This window comes from Sarcophilus harrisii, chromosome 1 (assembly GCF_902635505.1).
Source record: "Sarcophilus harrisii chromosome 1, mSarHar1.11, whole genome shotgun sequence".
Taxonomy (NCBI): domain Eukaryota; kingdom Metazoa; phylum Chordata; class Mammalia; order Dasyuromorphia; family Dasyuridae; genus Sarcophilus; species Sarcophilus harrisii.
Window position 1 is genome coordinate 307,392,559 of NC_045426.1, and position 10,476 is coordinate 307,403,034.

Sequence of the window (10,476 nt, forward strand, 5' to 3'; positions counted from 1 at the left end):
CTCTAGGAATCTTTTCTTTTTCCCTTGTTTCTTTCTTTCCTGACCCCTCCCTTCTCTCCCCCACCCCCCAATTGTAGCTCCTGTCAAGAAAATGCTTGCTTTTATCTGAATACTGTTTCTGTTCTGCTGCAGGGCCTCTGCTGTCATGCCCACCAACATCACATTTTCTAGTCAGACCCTAGCAAAAGCAATGGTTGGAAACGGCAGAGGCCTTGGCCAAAACTGGGAGAACTCTCCACAAATCAGACATTTCAGCTCTACTCCTGAAAGCCTCAAGGATTAAGCCAGCACTTCTCTGTTGGGAAAAGCACCTCTACTAGGCTCTACTTTTCTAAGATGTGTCCTCACGGTTTTTTATTGGGGTTAATTCTTCTGATGGGCTACCAAATCCCAAATCTATCATCAGAGAGGACATTTTGGTCAGTCTCAAGAATCAAATTGAGATTAAATTTTAAGGAACATCATTCTTCTCCCCACAGAGGTTAGAATGATCTGCCCCTCACTTTTAGGGGGAAGTTAGTATGACATTTTTGCAAGGGGAAATTTCTAGGAGGGGGGCAAGGAGAGAGAGAAAAAACCCTTGCCTCATCTCTAATGTGGGACTTTAATTCTATTTCTAAGGTAGAATGTCAATCCAGAGTCTCCATCTTTGAAAAAGAACATTGATTTCCATTCTTGGGTCAAAAAATAATGTCTTGATTTTTTCCATCTGTGGATGGGGATCTCAAAAATTCTCTCCAAATGGAGAACATCCTGAATTTGCATCTAAGGTTTAACACTCAAATCTCCCATTTGTATATCTAATACTGTCAGAGAGGTTGCCAGTTTCTGAGAGATGTTCTTCTGTGGTGACCCTGATCTTCTTTCTGTTATCCTTTCTAGGAATATGTGTCTGACCTGAGACGGGTCATCACCACGAGTGTGTGTGTGTGTGTGTGTGTGTGTGTGGTGGGGATGACGACAATGACCTGACCTCCCCGAGGGAACATCTTATTTCTCCTCTCTGGAGAATCACCAAGCTGAGGTCTTGGAGGATTATTTTCATTTTTTTTCTCGGGGATGAGGGATGGATTTTTTCCCTTTTCTTTGTCGGAGACACAAATCTTGACTCTCTGGGTTCGCGACACAGGCAAAAATCTAGTCTTGGAGGCGGAGGTGAAAAGAGGGGGGACACACATCTCCTATCTGGGTGGATCCTGATCCTCTCTTGTATCACTAACCCCGCTCTCCACCCAGCTACCTTCGGGGCCTGATCCGCGGTCCTTCGGACCCCCTCACTCACCAAGCGCTCAGGCGGTTTTCAATGTCCTCTGGGCGGCTCAGAAAGGTTCAGAGCGCTCCGGTCTTCGGACCAGGCATTCAGTGCTGCTCTCCCACCAGTCTGTCCCAGTTGCTTCGTTCCCCGGCTCTGCCGCGCCGCTCGGGCCAATCACCACCGTGCCTCCAAAACACGCTCCGGCCACAGCCAATGGGCTGGGCCAGCACGGGCCACCGCCCCCCGGGGGAGGGGCAAGGAGGAGGAGGATGCTGGGGGGAGCTAGACCTGGGGCAAGGTCCAGCCTTAGGGTCCGGGGCAGTGTTCGTTCCAGAGGGCCAAGGAGCAACCGAGCTGGGGATTGATTTTTCGGGAACTGAGAATTGGAGGAGGGATTAAGATGCAAGTTTCCCCCAGCCCTACTAGCTCAGGCTCTACTCAGCCTTCCTTCTCCCTTCTCCTGGATGATTCCAGGCAGTTTTTCTTTCTATTGCCCCTCCTCTGCCATATGTCACTCCAATCTGTCGCCCCTCCCTAACTCCCACCATCTCCCATCCTAATCAGACCCTAGTTGTCGTTTTTCCCATCCCCACACCTATGGTGTTCGAAGTATAGGTCAGCAGCTAGTTTATCACTCCTCCCGCCCCCACCCCATACATACAACTTTAGAAACCTAGTAATCTAATCCCTTCTATTCGCAGTTGAAGAAACACCTAGAAATGTTAATTGGATTGCCTAAAGTCAATAAGGTTTGAATCCTAATCCTTTCATTCTAAATCCATCAGATTTTCGAGTGTACCTATCTTTCTACCTCCCTCAGCTAGTTGTACCCTTCTCTCTCAAAATATAACCAGTCTCCATAGCAGTTTAATCTGTTGATTTTTTGTTTCTTCACCTTTATTTGTATGTAGTTCACCTAAGTGTGTTGCATTTTCCCCTTCCCCAACATCCTTAGGTCAGATTCTCATTCATTCTCTCCCCCTCTTTCACTCACACAGTCAGACTGCAGCCTAATTTAGCTTTCTTGCTACTTTCTTCTCAGACTCCACCTCATCTTTGCTTTCTTTGTATTACCTAAGGAACCAGGGCCCTTAGATTGGAGTGGCAGGGGTACTGGATGATAGATTTAGTGAGGAAAGGAACCTTAATGGCATTCAAATGTAACAGTTAATGGATCAAAGAAATAGGCTTTGGCTTGTCCAGTATCACACTGCTATTAAGTGTTTAGGGTCACTCAATAGTCATCCTCCCATGAATTCCATGATTATCTCTTTGTAAATGACTTTTAGATTTAGACCCATTCTCTCTTTCTCTCCAGTCCCCCATCACTACTGAACCAGGAATTGAACCTAAGTTTTCTTGATTTGAAGTTCAGTGCTCTAGCTATTAAGTCAGAAGGAGGTGGGGGCGAAGCTCCTCAGGGGTTCAAAGTTGCTGACTTTAGCCTTGGTTCTAAATAAAGGTCCCTTTCCCTCATTCCTACTTTTTCTCCAACTATGGTAGCATTCTGGAATCTGTCCCTATCTTTGCTATAGAATGGAACAGTACAGTGAATTTTCCTTTTATCATAAGAAGCTTCACAAAGGAATCAGAAACACAAAAAAGATAGAACAGAGAGGCATCAGAAATTCTAATCTAACATTAGGAGAGATTCTGAGTTGCTGGGAATGGGACACTACACCCATTCCTTCTCCCTAAGAGGCTCCTTTGTTTCGGACACCTGCATGCATTCCAAATCAGGTTTAGTCCTGGGAGACCCTCTATTCTAATTAGACGGGTTAGGCTTTCACACTTTTCAGTCCTTTACATATTTATTTTTCTGCCTGGGTGAGGGGAATTATTTAAAGTTTAGATGTGAGCTAATTTCTAGGGTCCCTTCAATGAGTGGGAAATAGAAAGCTATTTACTGCATGGTATAAATCAGCTATTAGGAATATATTTCTTACACACAAAAGAAATGCTCATTGAGACAAAGGATATGATAAGACTCACATTTTCCTATAGTTACATCTGTTAGCCTCTGCTTGACTGACAGCCCTAGCTTCTTCTCTTTATTCAATTGTTATTGACCCTCACTTGGCTGTCACAGATTCCTGGTTGAGAGGAACAAAAAGTCCCAACTTCTCATAGTTTGATCCTTTTTCACTTGGTGGGTAGCTGAGACCACATGAATTACCATATTTGACTAGATTATTTCCAGATGGCCACATCCAGAGATGATAAATACCAGTGTAATATTGCTTATTCTAATGTGTTTGGGCAAAATAAACTCCTTTGTGAAATGTTCAATTACCTTGTTATGCCAAAGTTCCCTTTTAATGTTGTGACCCAGTTTCTCCAATTGTCCTATTTAGTTATTCCGCCTTAGGTTATAACCTTTCCCTCTTAATGTTTGAGCTAAAGGTTTTATAGACATTCCTTCTTTTTTTAAATTTATTTAATAGCCTTTTATTTACAGGTTATATGTATGGGTAACTTTACAGCATTAACAATTGCCAAACCTCTTGTTCCAATTTTTCACCTCTTACCCCCCACCCCCTCCTCCAGATGGCAGGATGATCAGTAGGTGTTAAATATATTAAAATATAAATTAGATACACAATAAGTATACATGACCAAACCGTTATTTTGCTGTACAAAAAGAATCAGACTCTGAAATATTGTACAATTAGCTTGTGAAGGAAATCAAAAATGCAGGTGGGCATAAATATAGGGATTGGGAATTCAATGTAATGGTTTTTAGTCATCACCCAGAGTTCTTTCTCTGGGCATAGCTGGTTCAGTTCATTACTGCTCCATTGGAAATGATTTGGTTGATCTCATTGCTGAGGATGGCCAGGTCCATCAGAACTGGTCATCATATAGTATTGTTGTTGAAGTATATAATGATCTCCTGGTCCTGCTCATTTCACTCAGCATTAGTTCGTGTAAGTCTCTCCAGGCCTTTCTGAAATCATCCTGTTGGTCATTTCTTACAGAACAATAATATTCCATAATATTCATATACCACAATTTATTCAGCCATTCTTCAACTGATGGGCATCCACTCAGTTTCCAGTTTCTAGCCACTACAAAAAGGGCTGCCACAAACATTTGTGCTCATACAGGTCCCTTTCCCTTCTTTATGATCTCTTTGGGATATAAGCCCAGTAGTAATACTGCTGGATCAAAGGATATGCACAGTTTGATAACTTTTTGAGCATAGTTCCAAACTACTCTCCAGAATGGTTGGATTCGTTCACAACTCCACCAACAATGCATCAATGTCCCAGTTTTCCCACATCCCCTCCAACAATCATCATTATTTTTTTCCTGTCATCTTAGCTAATCTGACAGGTGTGTAGTGGTATCTTAGAGTTGTCTTAATTTGCATTTCTCTGATTAATAATGACTTGGAGCATCTTTTCATATGACTAGAAATAGTTTCAATTTCTTCATTTGAGAATTGTCTGTTCATATCCTTTGACCATTTTTCAATTGGAGAATGGCTTGATTTTTTATAAATTAGAGTTAATTCTCTATATATTTTGGAAATGAGGCCTTTATCAGAACCTTTGACTGTAAAAATATTTTCCCAGTTTATTGCTTCCCTTCTAATCTTGTCTGCATTAGTTTTGTTTGTACAAAAACTTTTCAGTTGGGTATAGTCAAAATTTTCTATTTTGTGATCAGTAATGATCTCTAGTTCTTCTTTGGTCATAAAGTCCTTCCCCTTCCACAGGTCTGAGAGGTAAACTATCCTGTGTTCCTCTAATTTATTAATAATTTCATTCTTTATGCCTAGGTCATGAACCCATTTGGACCTTATCTTGGTGTACCGTGTTAAGTGTGGATCAATGCCTAGTTTCTGCCATATTAGTTTCCAATTTTCCCAGCAATTTTTATCAAACAGTAAGTTCTTGTCCCAAAAGCTGGGGTCTTTGGGTTTGTCAAAGACTAGGTTGCTATAGTTGTTGATTGTTTTGTCCCTTGAACCTAACCTATTCCACTGATCAACTAATCTATTCCTCAGCCAATACCAAATGGTTTTGGTAACTGCTGCTCTATAATATAATTTTAGATCTGGTACAGCTAAGCCACCTTCATTTGATTTTTTTTTTTCATTAATTCCCTTGAAATTCTTGACCTTTTGTTTTTCCATTTGAATTTTGTTGTTATTTTTTTCTAGGTCATTAAAATAGTTTTTTGGGAGTCTGATTGGTATAGCGCTAAATAAATAGATTAGTTTAGGTAATATTTAGACATTCCTTCTTAATGTTTGACAAGATAAAGGTTTATCCATTTTAGATGTCATTAGAATACCAGTAACCTCCTTCCATTAGGTTATCCCCACCTAGGTACCTCCATTATATCATTGTTCTTGTTATTCTATAAAAAGCTGGTTGCCCTGATACTTGGGATAGACTCTTTGAAATGATAGTCTCATCTAGCCCTGGGATCAACCATGGATCCATTGGTCCCAGTATTTCACTCCATTTAATAAACTATTGAATTGGTCTCTAATCTCTTGTCTTGCTCAGTTTCTTTAGCATTACAACCTGTGGATGCATCATATTGTCCAAATATCTAACTGATTAACATTTCTCATCTGGCTACAAGTGAGACTAACTTCTCTACCATGTCCTAGGAAGCTCACTGGGAAGACCTCCTCATTCTGCAAGATCCCATTAACCTTGGATCACTAGTTTCTTTCTCTCTAATTAGAGGGTAGATTCATTAACCCTAAATCCTCCATTTAAGGAGGAAGCTTAGCTAAGAATATCTTATGTCTTTTCTTTGTAATTTATGTAAATCTTTATGATCTTTATGATTTTTAGAATATTTATTTTTTTGCTGTTTTGTGTATGTATGTGTATATATGTGCATGAGGTGTCTTTCCATTCACATTACTGTAGTAACTGTATATTGGGGTCTTAACTCTGTTTCTTTCACTCTGCACAAGTTTACACAAGTCTTTCCATCTTCTTTGTGTGCAGTAATATTCTGTTATGTTCTTGTACCATAATTTGATTATCCATTATTCAATGTTGAGCATCCTCTGTACCTCTAGTTTTTTTGCTATCACAAAACAGTATTGTTATAAATATTTTGGTGCATATAGGGACTTTCTTATATTCCCTATTTGGGGATATAAACCCATTAATGGAATCTGGGTTAAAGGATATGGATATCTTAGTAATTTTATTGATTCTAAATTGCTTTTCAAAAAGGTTGTACTGAATCTTAGCTCTACTAACCATACACTGTGCATATCCTCCCACAACCCTTCCAACATTGAATATTCTGATATCTTGTCATCTTTACCAGTTTGCCAGATGTGAAGGGTTGTTTTGATTTGAATTTTTCTTATTATTTGTGATCTGGAGTATTCTTTTATATGACTTCATAGTTAGTGATTAAAGAACTGTTTGTTCATATCCTTTGACTACTTATTTTTTGACCTTGCTTTCAATCTTTCAAGTCAAAGCCATTTATGCTTTCTTATCCAGTACAATACTTTTTTCTTAGTCTCAAATTACTGTCCTGTATCTACTCTCCCTTTCACAGGCAAACTCTTAAGAAGGGATGACCTAATTCTTTATAATCTATCGTGGAATTATACCACTTTGTTGAAACTACTTTCTTTAAGGTTATTAACAATATCTTAAAGGTCCTCTTAGGCCCTTCTCTCCTTATTAGTGATTGTCCTTTCTGTACTGTTTTTTTTTCAGGAAAAGCCCCAGCCATGTATCATTTTACTCCTGGCAATCTATCACCTCCATAGTCTTGTCAGTTGTCCGATATACTTGGACAGCTGTCTCATCTGGATGTCAGTTGCTTCTGGACCCATCTATTTATATTTATATTTATATTTCCTCTTTCCCCATCTCTGGAACCATAAACCAGAATCAAATCAACTATGCAATTGTTCTTGGATATGTTCTTGGATATGAAGTATATTTACTTCTTTGTAGCCCCAATCACTATCCCTATAAGCGCCCTCCGCTGGCTACCATTCTCTTTGGTGTGTTGTCTTCCCTATCAGAATGTAAGATCCTTGGGGACAAAGAACGTCTGATATGTTTTTATTTGTGTTCCTAGATCTTAGCACAGTGTCAGGAAAATAGTATGCTCTCAAGATATTCTCCCTTCCTCCCTCCTTCTATCTTTCTGTCTCTCTTTTTCTGTTTATTTGGAAAAAATTCTTTCATGGAATTTACATTCTTCCACTATTTGGCTCCCATGTACCTTTTCAGTTAGTTCATATTTTCCACATTCTTCATTCTAGTCAAATTGTCCTGCCTAAACATGACGGCCCTTATTCTATTTCCAAACTCTATACAAACAATATCCATTTCTGGATAGTATCCTTTTCATTTCTGTCTCGTAGAATTCTTTCAAAGCCCAGTTCAGCTGCTATTTCTTAAAGAAGACATTTCTTCATCCCCTAACAAATTATTATCACTATCTCCCTCTTGAAATAACTATGTATATATATTTTATAGGATTATTTAAATATACATTTTATCTTCCTGGATAAAATATAAATTTCTTAAAAGAAAGAATTACTTTGTTTTTGTCTTTATTCCTTTTTGTATTGCTACACTCAACACAATGCCTTGCATATAGCAGGTACTTTGTAATAATTATGTATTGAATTTGTTTGATGAATCCTTCTCCATGTCCTCCACAAAGGATCAGACCAATATGTTGGGGGAGGGTCTCCTTTTTATAATGTGAAATTGCATGTTTACCAATGGAATATGAGAACCATTTATTACTTCTCTTTTGCTCTCACTATCTGACTTCTTTTCTGGTCACATGTGGCTCTGACAATATTCTTTCTTTCATTTTTCCCACTTAGATCTTCATTTGTAATATGTTGCAATCTGCTGACACCCACCAATTATATCTCTATTGCCTTTTGGTTGACATGTAAAATTAATTCTTCAGGGGCTTTGGAATTCTTTGGTTCATTGCAATTTGATCCTTTCCTATCTTTTTAGGCTTCATAGACTTTATTGCTTTCCATATATTCTTTGATAAAGAGTAAGTAGATTTTCTGTTGTTCTTCACAGAGGAAGTCCATTTCCTGACTTCCTGACTTTTCATTGATTACCCCCGTCAACTAGATTGGAACTGGCCTCTAATCTGTGTTTTGCCAGAGCCAAAACAGAGCAGGCTACAGACAAGAGTCAGGACACAAAAGTTTAATTCATCTCAGAATAAAGAAAAAAGGTGTTTAAAATAGAAGTTGCCCCTTTGTAATAAGGATGATTTAATGCTGCTAAGACTGGGGATACTTACATGCATGAAAGGGATTGGTTTACACCACATTCTTGGGTCTTGAGATAGTTCTCATAGTTAGAATTTTTTTGGGACAAAACAGGTGTTTTTGTATCCTGTGGGAATAGCTTTTGTCTCCTTTTAGGGTTTGTAGCCACTTTGCCAGATACAGAACCAGAACTCTCTGATAGGAATAGGAGTGCAATACCTGTCAGTAAAAGGGAACAGGGATTGTGAACATGTGATGGATGACCCTGGGAAATAGGGGGAGCTAAATCCCTCAATGAATACCTGGAATTGGCCCAAGCAATATACTTTGCCAGAGGATGAGGTCATCCAGAGTGCAAAGGATTATTGTTATTCCAAACTCAGGGCACAGACTGCTTGCTGGGCCTTAGCTCTGGGAAATGATGTCTCCAAAATTGAAAATTTCTCCCTTTTGGCCAAAGAGAAGGAACTTGATAGAACCTCTATCCTTATGGCTAATAGAGGAAAAGCAGGTGTATGTCACAGGATATTACCCAAGGGCCTAATGACTTATTAGGGAACCGTGTCCCAGGTAATTTATTGAAAAGAGAAATGGCCAAGAATGTCAGTGATAAAATGCCAGCACACACTTGAATCAGGGCCTTGGTGGTATAACAAAAGGGGAGAAAGAGAAAAAACTAGTAAATTCATCCCTTGTCTGGAAATTTTTGGACAGCTATCTTATCTGGATGTCAGTTGCTTCTGGATCCATCTATTTAGGTATAGGGGCTTCAAATGATCTGGGTTTAAACCATGCAATAAAGTTTTTCTCACAGCTCCCATAATTGCATAATTAGATTAAGTCAAGTACATATTAAATTACTTGGAGCACTCACAATGGACTAATTCTGAAATGGGGGATTTACATGTTACCAAAATAACAAAGAAAACTTGAATATTAACATAAAGTCCCATCTAACAGAGGCAAGAGCTAACTAAATATTCTCTTAGCCTGTGGAAGTTGGGGAATGCAGGTGGCAGTGAAGCTGGAAAAAAGCAGGCAGGAACAATTGCTTTGGGGGACAGACCATGCAGAAAGAATAGTCCCAGACAGTTTTCATGTACTTATCTGATCCCTAGATATCTTTTCTTGGAAAATATGCCTTATTTTCAGGACAATTCTAAAGAGGTCTCTACTTCTTTGGTCCCAAATCTAGAGGTTATAAAATTAGTTTTCTAATTTTGAAACCTTAGAGAACTTCAGTTCATATATAATTTTCTGTTTCTCTCCTTACCCAAATCCTGTATATAATGTGAATTCACTTGTAAATCTGTCAGGTCCAGATGCTTTTTCTTAGGAAGCTTATTTATGGTCTATTTTTCTACCTTTTAAAATTATCAGAAAGGTACTAAAAATTGGAAAATATTTTCACTTTCTATGCCATTATCAATACAATTTACATGTAAAATCTAACTAATCCTTTTTTTAAAATTTATTTTTATTTTATATATATATATATATTTTTTTTTATTATAGTAACTTTTTATTGATAGAACCCATGCCAGGGTAATTTTTTTTTACAACATTATCCCTTGAACTCACTTCTGTTCCGATTTTTCCCTCCCACCCTCTACCCCCTCCCCTAGATGGCAAGCAGTCCTATATATATTGAATATGTTGTACTATATCTTAGATACGATGTATGTGTGCAGATCCAAACAGTTTTCTTGTTGCACAGAGAGAATTGGATTCAGAAGGTAAAAATAACCAGGGAAGAAAAACAAAAAATGCAAATAGTTTACATTCATTTCCCAGTGTTCTTTCTTTGGGTGTAGCTGCTTCTGTCTATCCATTGATCAATTGAAACTGAATTAGGTCTCTTTGTCAAAGAAATCCACTTCCATCAGATTACATCTTCATACAGTATTGTTGTTGACGCATATCTCTTGGTTCTGCTCATTTCACTTAGCATCAGTTCATGTAATTC

The 10,476-nt window shown here is 38.5% G+C and overlaps 1 protein-coding gene across 2 annotated transcripts in view; it reads right to left on the minus strand.

Moving 5' to 3' along the window:
• Window positions 1–1,422, minus strand: part of ABAT (4-aminobutyrate aminotransferase) — a 123,780-nt gene extending 122,358 nt beyond the window's left edge. For both annotated transcript variants that reach the window (XM_003761721.4, XM_031944884.1), the window contains exon 1: window positions 1,283–1,422. The gene's annotated coding sequence lies outside the window, so the exon portion shown is untranslated. The remainder of the gene's footprint in view (window positions 1–1,282) is intronic.
• Between the last annotated feature and the right edge of the window lie 9,054 nt (window positions 1,423–10,476).